Source organism: Gouania willdenowi, unplaced genomic scaffold (genome assembly GCF_900634775.1).
Source record: "Gouania willdenowi unplaced genomic scaffold, fGouWil2.1 scaffold_261_arrow_ctg1, whole genome shotgun sequence".
Classification (NCBI taxonomy): Eukaryota; Metazoa; Chordata; class Actinopteri; order Blenniiformes; family Gobiesocidae; genus Gouania; species Gouania willdenowi.
Window position 1 is genome coordinate 369,283 of NW_021145019.1, and position 14,467 is coordinate 383,749.

The following is a 14,467-nucleotide window of genomic DNA, read 5'->3' on the forward strand; positions in this document are numbered from 1 at the left end:
AGCCAACCACTTCCATCTCCATCCCATTCCTCACCACAGGCAATGGGGTGGAGACTGGAAACTGAGACGAGGTCCACACAGACCCGGTTGTGGTGAAGCCCAGACAGGCTCCTGCTTCTGTCCCTCAGCTACAGTTCTATGATCCCTCATTCCATTACACACACATAGTTCCAATTTACAACGGGTTTGTCCAATCAGACACAAAGTGGGCAGGATGCATCCATCCTCCTCTCACTCTGACGCCTGTCATACAGTCACAACACTGCACGGACACCTCACCCACTGATACAAATTCACAAAACCTTTTGATGTGTGACACAATGACGAGAGGAACACGAATAACATGCGTCGGCCCGTGCCTGCCTTTGATTCCCTATCTAACTGGGGGAGTCCTCGAACTCCCCCGGGGGGTCTCATCGAGAAAACACATTACCCTACCTAACCCTAACCCTAACCCTAACTAATTGGCCTTATGCCTAACCCTAATTAATTTGGCCCTAACTTTAAAACAAAAATAATAATTATGATAAAAAAATAAATAAAAAATAAAAAAAATATTAAAAAAAATATTAAAAAAATAAAAGAAATAATATAATAAAAGTAATAGAAAAACAAATAAAATAAAAATTAAAAAAAACAAAAAAGAGGAGTTCATTTTTTAAAAAAATATATGTTCAAGTTTTATAAAAATAATAGTTCAAAAGAAGACACACTTTAAGTTTCAATGTTTTAAGTTCAAGGGTTGTTCGCCTCCTAGTGGAGAAGGGGAGAAGTTTGTGTGTTTAAAAAAAAGGAAAAAGTTTTACACAGCTTACCACTGGGAGCGGGCCAGCTCCGTAGGTCTCCTCTGATTGGTCAGACAGAGGGGCGGTGCAGCTGCTCGTTAGGCTTCAGAGTGTAGGAGCTCACTCTGTTCTCAGCCTTCGACAGAGCAACACCCTCCGTCGCATTGCTGGGGAAAACTTTAAAAAAAACCCTTGTTATAAGTTTATTTTGTTTTAGTGCCTTTTTTTCAGCCTGAGGAAGACCATAACTTTGGTTGAAACGTTGCTGTTTGGCACTTTAGAACCGTTTTATAAAACCAAAACTGGTTGTTTTTGTTTAATTAAAAAAAATTTTTTTTGTTTTGGTTTTTTTTCAGGTCTTTTTTCTTTTTTTATTTGTTAAAACTGTTTTGTGTTAAAAAAAACATTAAAAAAATCCAAAAAAATTATAAAAATAAAAAATCTTCAAAAAAATTAAAAAATTAAAAAAACAAAAAAAAGTTTATTAATAGATAACAAAGGCGACCTGAACATAAAAAGAAAATAAATTTTATTAATAGATAACAAAGGCGACCTGAACATAAAAAGAAAATAAATTTTATTAATAGATAACAAAGGCGACCTGAACATAAAGAGAGAAAAAAATAAAAAAACAACTATGATGGGAGACTGGACGGTGGTCCAGCGTGGGAGAAGGACCAGGCCACCCCGCCGACGCGGCTGGGATGAGGGGTCCGGGGGTCGTGCTTACGACCGGGGGATGGACCGCGCACCGCCCACCTCTCGTAGAGGAGGGGCACGCTTTCCCTCACCTAACCCTAAACCTCTTTAAATATTGTTCTACAACTGGACATAATCCCTAACACTAACCCTAACCGCTACCGCCTCCACTCCTTAGGCAAATTCAAGGTTCTATATCTAGACCTAACCCTAAACCTAAAAACCCAAACCCTAACCACAATAACAACAAAATGACTTCTGAAAACAAAATGGCCCCCGAAAACAAATAGCTGCCCCTCCCCCCCAATAAAACGAACAAGAACACACCAACCACTTCCATCTCCACCCCATTCCTCACCACAGGCAATGGGGTGGAGACTGGAAACTGAGACGAGGTCCACACAGACCCAGTTGTGGTGAAGCCCAGACAGGCTCCTGCTTCTGTCCCTCAGCTACAGTTCTATGATCCCTCATTCCATTACACACACATAGTTCCAATTTACAACGGGTTTGTCCAATCAGACACAAAGTGGGCAGGATGCATCCATCCTCCTCTCACTTTGACGCCTGTCATACAGTCACAACACTGCACGGACACCTCACCCACTGATACAAATTCACAAAACCTTTTTGATGTGTGACACAAAGACGAGAGGAACACGAATAACATGCGTCGGCCCGTGCCTGCCTTTGATTCCCTATCTAACTGGGGGAGTCCTCGAACTCCCCCGGGGGGTCTCATCGAGAAAACACATTACCCTACCTAACCCTAACCCTAACCCTAACCCTAACCCAACTCACGTAGATCGGCTCAAATTGACTTATGGGGGGCTGTTTCCAAGCGTTTGGCGCTACGACCTGCCGATCAAGAGTTATTGGCCAAAAACCACCAAAAATGTACCGTAAAAAGTGGTTTTCTTGCCCTTAACCTAACCCTAACCCTAACCCTAACCCAACCCCAACCCTAACCCTAACCCTAACCCTAACCCTCTTGGACCAGATCAGCAATCAACTGGTCCTCCAACTCCCACTGCATTTCAACCTCCATTAAACTTTGAATGCTTCAAATCCACACTTATAAAACACTTCACAAATACAAAAGCTAAATAAAACTGGTAATTCAGACTTATAAAACAGGTAAGTAACAATTATTTACAACATATAGAAACAAGGCACACTAATAAACTACAAAAGCAAAACAAAACTAGTAAATCAAGACTTATAAAACACGTATAAATCAAAAAAGAACAAACAGGTAAGTGACACAATAATTTACAACATACAGAGACAAGGGACACTAATAAACTGAAAGAGCAGAATTGACTGAGAGCAGGGAAAAAAACCTCTTGTCTCTACAACAGTCAGAGCCAGAATGAGAGCTGAATGAAGTTTCCCCCTTTTATAACCTCTGTTGCACCAGCGTGGACACTCTGCTCTGGCAGCACAGCCAGGTGTCCAGTTGCGCAACCTAATTTGCATACTAGCTATTGGTATGGCGCCCTCTTGTGGGAAATAAGTATAACTTTTGATAGGAAGGTCCCACAAACTTATGACTGACAATTTTTTAAAAGGTCTAATTGAGCTCTATAACACATAAAAAATCCAGAACTCTAGCGCCTTCTAGTGGCGAATTATGCAAGATTAAAGACTGGAAAATCCAGAGATTCACACAGTCGTATCTCTGCTTCTGTATGTGCCACAGACTTCTGGATAGGGTTAGGGTTAACCCTAACCCTATCCAGAATGCCCGCACTTTCCTATCTAATTTTAACAGCACTTACTGTTTACCCAGCAGCCATTTTGTCACAGCACATGGCGGCCACATGGTGACTAACTTTTGATAGGAATGTGCCACAAACCTGTGCTTTACATCTTTGGAAAGGTCGTAGTGAGTACTATAACATATTAAAAATCCAGAACTCCAGCGCCTTATAGTGGCGAGTTAGGCAAGATGAAAGACAGGAAAATCCAGAGATTCACACGGTCGTATATCTGCTTCTGTTTGTGCCACAGACTTCTGGATTACATTTCTGGAAAGGTCTAATTGTGCTCTATAGAATCAGAATGCCAGCACCTTCCTATTATATTTTAACTGTACTTCATGTTTTGATGACAGTACTTCCTCTGTGCGGCCATCTTGCTTTCGAGCACATGGTCGCCACATGGAAGCACAATCTGTCATCATCCAAGGTGAATGCATCAGCAGGGAACATCATCAGTTCATATTATGACTTTATATATGCATATAATAAGATACAATTCACTTTTATTGGTAGTATTGTTTAATAAACAACGTGTTTGTTTGTATTCCCGATGGTTTAGCTCAGTCAGTTACCTTCCTTTTTTTTATTAAACCTGGACATGAACCTCAACACTTAACTCAACCGCTACCGCCTCCACTTTTGTGGCAAATTCGGGAATTTGCTAAACTGACTTTCCTTTTTTACTATACCTGGACATGATCCCTAACACTAACCTTAACCGCTACCGCCCCCACTTTTCTGGCAAATTTGGGACTTTGCAAAACTTACCTTCCTTTTTTACTATACCTGGACATGATCCTTAACACTAACCTTAACCGCTACCGCCTCCACTTCCTGGCGAAATTTGAGGTTGCATGCCAAACGTCCTCCTACAGCCTTGAAAGTGGTGCCAGTGGAAAGCCAGACCCTGAAAATGGGAGGGTAGAGTTAGTCCCGTCTCTCTGGCTCCAAAGGGGGCCGAGTTATAGCCAAAAACCTGTTAAAATGCTTTTACGGCGCCCCCCTCAGGTGAAAAAGTATAACTTTTGATAGGAACATCCGAGAGACATGGGACCAAGATCGTTGGAAAGCTAGTACCCAATAATGTGGGTGTTGGTCATGGTTCCACGCCCCTTGCTCGCTAGGGGGCGGAGCTATGAACCCAAAATTTTCTTGAAACGTGGCCTGGATCAAAGTTGCCCCAAATCGTCTGAAACGCGCTCTCCCAAAATATGGCAAAATTCCCATACAAAAAAACACTTAGTCAATTTTCGTCGGAACGCAGTCGAATGGAAAAACAAAATTGCCTATAACTTTTGATAGGAAGGTGCTAGAGGGATGGAACCAACGTTCGTCTGCCATAATTCGGGTACGGGCTTTCCAACGGTACCCTAACCCTAACCCTCCGTTCAAAAGTTAGCATTTAGCTAAAATTTGAAAAAATCGCGATATCTCGGGAACCGAAAGGGCTAGAAACATCGGAGTAGGACCGCTAGAAAGGTACATGAGTTACCTATATGTGTACCAAGTTTCAAGTTTCTGCTTCATTCTTGTGGAAAGTTACAGCACTTTGAAGTTTTAAAAACGCAAAAACGAGGAATTTTTGCTATGCCATATCTCGCCACTAGTAGGTCCCAGACACCCCATTTTTTTTTACAGATAGCCCTTACCCGATTTAGTGGGGGTACATGTTGTCAAATTTTGTTGCCACCCTTCACAGAATTTTTAAAAATTTAACCCCGGCCAAAAAATGTGCACGCATTTTGAGGTTTTTTTAGGCTAGCGGCTACATGCTAAGTGCTATCAGGTTGGTTCATATATCAAACTGTCGGGTCAATCCGTGCACTTCTTTGGTACCTAATGCACATATATGATTTTTGTTCACAAAAAGAGTTATTCACAAAAAACCTCGATTTTTGCCGATTTCGGGGTGGTTTTTTCCCCCTAGACCCTAACCCTAAAATACTGGATTTGGCCCTAACCCTAAGATAGTGGGATACTTACCTGAACCTAAATTATGCACACCTGGCCCTTTACCTAATTAATGGTTGACAGCACACCTCACCCTGGGAAAGAAAAAGTTAAAATTACATGTTTAAAGCCTAATGTGGCATTTATATTAATAAATTAAACCTAATTTGGCCCTAAATTGCAATTGTTTTCTAAATTTAAAGTCTAATTTGACCCTTTTTGCTACTTTTTGTTTTAAAATACTCACCAGAATCCGACTAAACCCTAAAATCTTTAGCCTAAGCACAGCACAGACTCAAAAACTCCTTAGACTCCTAAATGAGTGATCGGAGTCTAATGAACTATTCATTCACCCCCCCCCCCCCCCTTCTCCACTGTACTTTGCACACCACCTGCATTCGCACTTTAGATGCGCCCATGCACAGCTAACACCATGTCTCTCTATTATGAAACAGCTTTTATGCACATACCATTGTATATATCACCTCTCCTCTGTATAGCTAATATATTTGTATTTTTAATTGTACAGGTGTTTTGTATTTAATGTTCAGGTTTTGTTGAATAACAGTGTTGCATGCCACTGTATTTATTATAGTTCTTTTATCTCGATTTATTCCTTTATTATTTATTCCTTTATTACGTAGGCATTCACTGGCGGTCGGCAAAGCAAGAATTTCATTGTACAGGGAAACGTGTTTCTAACTGTACAGATGACAATAAACACTTTGACTTGACTTGACTTGACTTGAGGTTCAATTTTGTCCATGTCTTAACCTCAGCACAGGGTCACTTCTGTCAATGTTTTAAACTCAGCACAGGTTCACCTTTGGAAAAGAGGCCCCCTTGTACCCCAATAAACCCAAATAGAGAGGGACAAGACTTTGGGGTAAAAGAAAACGAGACACAATATAAAAACAAAAAAGTCAGAGACAAACAAAGGAAGAAAAACTGAAAAAAGGACAAAAACCAGAAGAAGAAAAAATGAATTAAGGACAAAAAACAGAAGAAGAAAAACTTAAAGCCAAAAGAGGATAGAAAGGGGAGGAATTGTGGAAGAGAAATGAGTAGAAAAAGTAGCTGCGGGGAAAAAAAAGAGGAGGAGCTAAAATGAAAGCAAACATTGCATGTGCACAGAGGAGGTTGACGCACAATAAAAGGAGAGACACACAAGGTTGGACCACAGATGAGGGGAAACATCGAGAGGGGAAAGATGGTTTAACACCAGAGGGGAGTCCTATGAGACACAGTGTGTCGAAGGCAAATACAGCCACACACACTCAGCAGCTAACACACACATGGTCAATGGCGTCTGATGAAGGCGAAAATACGCCGAAACGTTACGCAGATGACCACTAAATTAAAAGCGTTTAGCTTAATTTTTTGTACCCCTGCCACCTTCGGGTGGTAGGTTTTTTGAGTTTTGGGGATCCAGTCCTGGCCCATTATGGACCATGCACCGCAGGCCCTCACTTTTAGTGGGGGTCTGCACACTTACCTTCACCTAACCACACGACACATTGATTAACGACATGGTGTCCAAACAGACACAGAATGGGCGGGGTGCAGCCATCCCCCCCATACTTACAACACTGCACTGACACCACACTGTACTAATACAAACTCACAAAACACTTGTTGATGAGTGGCACAAGGAAGAGAGGAACACGAATAACAAGCGGCGGCCCGTGCCTGCCTTTGATTCCCTGTTCAACTGGGGGGGTCCTTGAATACCCCGGGGGGTCTCATCGAGAAAAAACATTCCTTTACCTAACCCTAACCCTAGCCTATATTGATTTAGTAGGGATTGGGTTAGGGTTAGTCTAACCCAATCCCTAACCCTTTTCAGCCATTAGGGTTACTAAATCTTCATTTTTCTCAGGAACTGTAAGTCGCAGAGACACAATTCCACCTCAGGTAGATCGGGTTAAATTGATTTATGGGGGGCCAAAGTGCAAAATTTTGGTGCTACGACCTTTTGATCACGAGTTATTCGCCAAAAACCTTTTTTTTTTTTTTTGGTCATTAGGAGTAGTTTTTCACTTATAACCTAATCATTAATATCAGAGACTACACAGCGTTCAACTTCTTATCATGAAGGATTTACCACACTTGCAAAGTAAATAAATAAAAAGGTCCCAACTAATGTATTTATTTACTGTGGAGACAATAGGAGAAATGCAGTTTTAACAGACCTTATGTTGACAACATGACTGTTACTACTTATAGTTTCTAAATTTAAATGCAGTTGTTTTCTGCTTCTTTGTCTTCAATATTACAAGGATTTGTGTTACTTTGAAGTATATGTCCTTATATCCATGTTCTTCTTTCATATATCAGCAGATTTATCGGGCCTAAAAATCCTGAATCGGTTGGGCTCTAGTTTATTTATGACTTCCACATAAATTACAGAAAACCAATATTCTCATTGCTCCTGCAGTGCGTGAGGGGGTGGGGCTTTAATCCTGGTCTGTGTGTGTGAGAGAGAGAGAGACAGAGAGGGAGGGGGATCATCAAGAAATTTGCTGCTGCATCTCCAAAGCGAATGAAAATGTTTGCACTGCAACATCTGTTACTTATTAACAGATGTTGATCTATGACATGCCAGAAACAATTTTTTTATTCTTACACACATTCTTAATGTTGTCTGTATGACAAATTTAGAAGCAGTTCTAAGCACAGATTGTTGTTCAGTCCAACACTGGTTCCTGATTCATGTCAGATGAACTGATGAAGGTCTTCTTACACTGCAAAGTTTTCTTCTCACAAACTTGTTTGTGGTGATCACGGTCAGGTTTGTACTTGTAAGATTTTCCGCATAACTCACATCTGTGAGGCCTTTCTGAGGAATGGCTGACTTGGTGATGTTGTAACTGTTGATATGTTGTAAACACTTTGTCACACTGGTCACAAGGACACAGTTCATGTCCAGTGTGAGCTCTCAGGTGTACTTTGAGGGTTTGTTTGTGTTTATATATTTTCCCACAGTGGTCACAGCGATACAGCTCTGCTCTGGAGTGAGTGGTCATGTGCATGGTTAAATTTGATCTGTGTGTGAAAGTCTTTCCACACTGTTCACATCTGTGTGCTTTGATTCCACTGTGCGTGAGTACATGTATTTTTAGGTATGCAGGTCGACTAAAAGTCTTTCCACATTCATCACATTTGTGTGGTTTAGATTCTCTGTGGATAAGTTGATGCCCTGATAAGTGGCCCTTCTGGGAGAAGGCCTTTCCACATTCATCACACGAGTGTGGTTTCTCTCCACTGTGAACAAGCTGATGGAGTTTCAGGTTCTTGTTGTGAGTAAAAGCTTTTCCACATTGGTCACATACAAACTTTTTAACTCCAGTATGAACCACTTTGTGACCTATTAAGGCAGACTTCTGGGTAAAAGCCCTTCCACAATCATTGCAGCTAAACTGTTTCGCTCCAGAATGGATTTGTTGATGCAGAATGAGGTATGATTTCCAGGCAAAAGTCTTCCCACACTGGTCACATGTATGTTGTTTAGCTTTAACTCCAGCTTGGCTCTGCTGATTAAGTCTTTGCTCTGTGGCTGAAGTTTTTCTCTTAGAATTGTTTCTTTGTTGTGGCTGAGCTTTGTCGTCCTGAGAGCGTTGAGGTGTCACTTTGTTCTGGCTTCCAGAGTCCTGTAGAACAGTTAGAGATTAAACACAGAGAAGGAACCAAACAAACAAACATTTGTTTCTAAATGTGTTCCTAGAAAGAACAGTGACTGTTAAAGATGGATCAGACATAGCATTAGGCTTCAGTAGGAGATCAACTTCAATAGAACATCCACATGGATGTCAGCAACCAAAGTTTACCAGCAGAACATTGACCAAAGCATCACTGCCTCCACAGCTCAGTGGCAGGGATTAGCACTTGTCTCTGATCAAATGAAGAAATTTGGTTGGAAATGAAGTGGCTTTGAAGCTTATTTACATTGAAGAACACCATGGTGATGTTGTGTTTCTATTATTAATGTTAATATAAATTGGTAATGTGTGTTTGTTTGAAGCTCTGTGTGTGTTGAGAAGTCACGTCCATAACACCATACTTTTCAGTGCAAAGTGGACTCACCACGGCTGGTGGAAACAGAAGGTTAAGTTTTTTATATCCTTCCCCAGATCTGTGCCTTGATATAATTATGTCTCGAAGGTCTACAGACAGTTCCTTGGACCTCATGACTTGGTTTCTGCTCTGACAATCACTGTCAGCTGTGGTAAATTAAATAGACAGGTGTGTTCGTTTCCAAATCAAGTTAAATCAGTAGAATTTACCACAGATGTGCTCCAGTTAATTTGTAGAAACATCTCAACAACAATCAGTGGAAACAGGTTGCATCTGAGCTCAGAATTGATTGTCATAGCAAAGGGTGTGAATCCTTATGTACATGTGACGTTTCAGTTTTATATTTTTTATGAAATGGTAAGACATCCTAATAAACCTTTTTCCCTTTTTTAGTGTAGGGTATTGTGAGTAGACTGACAAGAAAAATATGAATTGTATCAATTTAGGAATAATGCTGTAACATTACAAAATGTTGAAAAAGTGAAGGGGGTTGAATACTTTCTGAATGAACTTGTGTACAATCTATCCATTAAAATAAAGGAATAGTGTCTTCCACTGAGAATCGATCCTGCACCAATGAGAAAAACAACCATACATTGGGTTCGCTGTATTAACCTCTCCACCAGCTGTCAGAACTGCAATAACATTTTTAAATGATTAATAATAACAGTTATGTGCAGCTACTCATCATCGTTGCCGTCTTTACCATGACATTATTGTGTAAGAAAAGGAGTTGTTAAACATGCTCTGCTGTGCAGTTACACAGCAGTATGTGTTCCTAGATGGGTCGGGTCAAGTGGGTGGCCGTCATCGGCGACGACTCCTTGCGCCAACTGTTGTGGTCCGGTCCCCGTGTTGGGACAATGAGGACAGTTCGTGCCAGGGGTGAGAGGGCTCCTTCCTCACCGGAGAGCGGAGAGGGCTCATTGCAGCCCATGTCCACGACCCCGGTAAGGGGCGACTGGTGCCTTCGCCGCCGGGCACTTTCAGGTCACAAGTATGTTTGAGCTTCCGCGCACAGCGGAGTCTGGACTGTTCGCACCCCTCGGAGCTTAAATACAGGGACGGTTATTACGGTTATGTAAGCAGAGGATGCACATTGCACACAGGCAGCATTGAGGGCAGCGAAAGGGCTGCAGGGATTCGCAGGTAAACACGGAAGTGTCCGAGCCAATCGCCTGTATTGAAAAGACAATGCGGAAGATATATGTGTTTCTCGGTTCTACATAGGGATATCCCGATGCAACTTTTTTCTCTCTCTGTTCTTTAATAAAAAAATTATAATGACTTATTTCGTAATGAACCCCGTTAACTGCCACCTTAACATGTTGGGGTTGTTTGAAGGCCCGAATGATCCAAGGAGCTATGTTGTCTGGGGCATTATGCCCCTGGTAGGGTCTCCCATGTCAAACAGGTCCTAGGTGACGGGTCAGCCTAAGCGCAGTTCAGAAGACCCTTTATGGACAGTATAAAAACAAGGACCGTGACGTCGCCCGGTATGGCACAGCCGGGGCCCCACCCTAGAGCCAGGCCTGGGGCTGGGGCTTGAATGCGAGCGCCTGGTGGTCCGGCCTTTGCCCACGGGGCCCGGCCGGGCCCAGCTCGAAAGGACAACGTGGGCCCTCCCTCCTGTGGACCCACCACCTGCAGAGGGATCCATAGGGGTCGGGTGCAGAGAGGACTGGGTGGCGGTCAAGGGGGGCGCCTCGGCGGCCCAGTCCTAGTCCACAGCTTCTGGCTGTTGGGACATGGAACGTCACCCTCGCTGAGGGGGAAGGAGCCCGAGCTTGTGCGGGAGGTTAAGAGGTACCAGCTAGATATAATCGGGTTAGCTCACCTCCACTCACAGCTTGGGCTCTGGATTCCAACTCCTGGAGAGAGGCTGGATGCTCCACTTCTCCGGCGTTGCCCACAGGGAGAGGCGGCGGGCTGGGGTGGGCTTGCTTATTGCCCCCCAGCTCAGCCACCACGTGTTGGAGTTCACCCCAGTGAACGAGAGGGTTGCGTCCATACGCCTTCAGGTTGGGGACAGGTCTCTCACCGTTGTCTCGGCCTGCGGGCCGAACATCGGCTCAGAGTACCCGGCCTTCTTGGAGTCCCTGGGAGGGTACTAGATGGTGTCCCGATTGGGGACTCCTTTGTTCTACTGGGGGACTTCAACACCCACGTGGGTTGCGACAGTGAGACCTGGACAGGGGTGATTGGGAAGAACGACCTCCCTGATCTGAACCCGAGTGGTGTTTTGTTATTGGACTTCTGTGCCGGTTACAGTTTGTCGACAACCAAAACCATGTTCGAGCACAAGGGTGTCCATAAGTGCATGTGGCACCAGGGCACTCTAGGCCAGAGGTCGATGATTGACTTTGTAGTTGTGTCATCTGATCTCTGGCCGCGTGTCTCGGAAACTTGGGTGAAGAGAGGGGCTGAACTGTCATCCGCTGGCAGGGGAGGAAGCTGGTCAGACCTAGCAGGCCAAACGTGTGGTGAGGGTCTGTTGGGAACATCTGGTAGATCCCTCTGTCAGTGGGCTCTTCAACTCCTTCAATGACATGATAAGGACAAGATCGCAGATACAGGCAGCCGAAATGAGTTTCCTTCACAGGGTGGCTGGGCCCACCCTTCGAGATAGGGTGAGAAGCTCAGTCACTCGGGATGAGCTCGGAGTAGAGTCGCTGCTCCTTCACGTCGAAAGGAGCCACCTGAGGTGGCTCGGGCATCTGTTTCGGATGCCTCCTGGTCGCCTCCCTTGGGAGGTGTTTCAGACGTTCTATTGGGAAGAGGCCTCCTGGAAGGCCCAGGACACGCTGGAGGGACTATGTCTCCGAGCTGGCCTGGTGTCGCCTCGGGGTCCCCCCAGAACGGCAGGAGGAGGTGTGCATGGATCGGGAGGTCTGGGCATCTCTGCTGAGACTGCTGCCTCCGCGACCCCGGCCCCGGATAAAAACAGAGGGGAATAGAAACACAAGGTAGGAAATGGAATTGGTGGTGAAGAGTTGATTACTTTAAAGTGAGAGTGAGATGTGATGTTGTAGTTGTGCATATTGGGCTTATTGTGTCGTGTAATCAAGCCAGTCTGGTGTGAAGCTTAGGTATGGCTGTGGACAGAGGGAAGGAGTGAGTGGTAGCACCCAAAACAGGTATTTGGGATCAACGTGTCTAAAGTTCAGCCCAGTACGAGTTTTATCCCACAGCCCAAGGCATGCTAGTGCATCATAGACCAATGTATGTGCAAAAATCGCTACTGTACACCCAAGTTCTAATCAGAGGTGCAGCCAGGCCAGCAGAAAGAGCGGGGGCCAGGGAGCTACCCCTCCATGGCCTGCCAGACGCCCCCAAGATCCCAAGCCGAGAGGCGGCCACCGCCCACTACAGACACACCCGAGAAAGCCCAAAGGAGCCAAGGAACCAGCGCACCCCGCCACCGACCGCAACCCCCAACCCCCCAGAGTGCCCCAGATCACCTTTTATCTATGCCACCCGTGCGATGATCATAGTTATTGCTAAAGTCAGGCCCCACTTGTGGTAGACAATTTTATAAAATTATTCATTAACTGTAGCATTACAGTACAAACAAATGCGACAACGCACAGCTTTCAACCAAGCTGCTGCTATGTAGCAAGTATGAGCCCTGTCTGACCCTCAACACCAGAGATTATGGAGACACAGACACACAGACAGACAGACAGACAGAGATTCCTTGCTTTTATAGAGACATAGCTAAAAGACAGTAACACAACCGCTGCTCGCGGAACATAAAGTGAAAGTCGCAGATGCCGCCAGAGGCAATGGCAGCAGCAAACTCTTTAGCTCTAATTACTGAGCGTTAGATTAATGAGAGATGTGTTCTTACACAATATATTGAAAGTGAAGACAGCAACGATGATGACGATTAGGGCTGGGTATCGCCAGGTACCTCGCGATACAATATATCACAATACTTTTGCCCACAATGACAATATTATCGCGACATGGTGGTTCTACGATAATCGATATATAGCAAGAATATTCATCCACGATACATTACGATATCTGTGCCACTGAAGAAATTCAGAATTTATCTACTGCACTGAATCCATTTCACAGGAATTACAAAACATTGTCAATCAATTTCACATGAATGACAGCCAAATAAAACAGCGTATACTGCACAGTGGCTCTTCTTAAAGGTGCAGTCCACAACTCTCAGGTCCCTCTCTCCCCCTCCTTCCCACTGCTCTCTTGCCCTGCTTCCCAAACATTCCAAAGTCCCTCCCTCAGAGGAGCTAACAAGCTAACGTTAGTCCGACAGCAACATCACTATGATATAATATGCACTGTTAAAAGCATATTACTGCAGCGCTTCTCTCTTTCATTGTGCACACACCTCAGCAACAGCAGCAACAACACAGTGTCACTTACAGCAGGCCACACGGAGGACTCAATGAGCCTGTTTTTTTCACACAAACTACTAGTTTCATGTAAAGTTGTCCCTACATAGGGACAACTTTAGCAAATATGACAAAAAGTAAATTTTACAAGAGTTGCAAACTGCACCTTTAACACACACTAATCTGTGTATCATTCGTTCATTTGTTTTTCATTATGTAACAAAAACATGAAAAACTAAAAAAACACTCATTATTTGATATTTGTTTCCAAAACCAAAATGAAACTAGAACTGCAAGCAGTTATGAAAGGGGGCCGAGCCTTCCTGCGCGACTCGGCCCCCAGGTTTTGCGGAGCCCGTGGAAGTACCTCACGAAAGATGACGGGCTCGTGAAGAGCATCAGGACACAGGCTAACGTGCCATTTGCAGTGAACAGGTGGATATTACGTTTTAGAAGATGTGATTTAAAATGTGAAAGTTACAGGCCAAAATGCGTTTGCACCCATTATAGCGCCACTTAGTGGCGCAATTTTTGGTATAGGTGGTCTGTGTTGTCTTCGATATCTACCCTGTAAATTTTACAGCCCTCAACATAATAATTCAGCTGAAATAAATGTTTGTTTATTTATATGTTATGAAGTTAGAAGCCACGCCCACTTTGACCAATCGCAAATAAATTTGAGATATGGCCTCAGGAGCGACCCAAGATCATACCCACCAAATATGGTAAAAATCGGTCTTGCCATTTATGAGATATACATTTCCCATATTTGCAGCGCCCCCTAGTCGCGTAAATTATTGAAATTTTGATAATACTCTTACAGTCACAT